Source organism: Rhagoletis pomonella, unplaced genomic scaffold, assembly GCF_013731165.1.
Source record: "Rhagoletis pomonella isolate Grant_MI unplaced genomic scaffold, Rhpom_1.0 Rhpom_scaffold_00006, whole genome shotgun sequence".
In the NCBI taxonomy this organism is placed as follows: Eukaryota; Metazoa; Arthropoda; class Insecta; order Diptera; family Tephritidae; genus Rhagoletis; species Rhagoletis pomonella.
In genome coordinates this window covers 82,174,713-82,174,959 of record NW_023458560.1, presented here as the reverse complement: position 1 = coordinate 82,174,959, position 247 = coordinate 82,174,713, and positions in this window count along the sequence as shown.

Sequence of the window (247 nt, the reverse complement as noted above, 5' to 3'; positions counted from 1 at the left end):
ATTTTTTTCAACGCGGCGGCAGCTCAGCGTTGAATTCTAAATACTATCGGCGCAACTATCTCTATTTATTGCAATTTCACTTGTTTACATTAATCAGCTGTTCATTTGGCAGCATATTCATCAAGCCGTTTCTAAAACGTAATTGTTGGGTCCAACAGTTGCCAACAGTTCGTAGCAGTTGAGCTAAACAGCTACGTCGTATAAATGCGCCCAATATTTCTTTCGTATTTAAAATTAAATTTTCTGA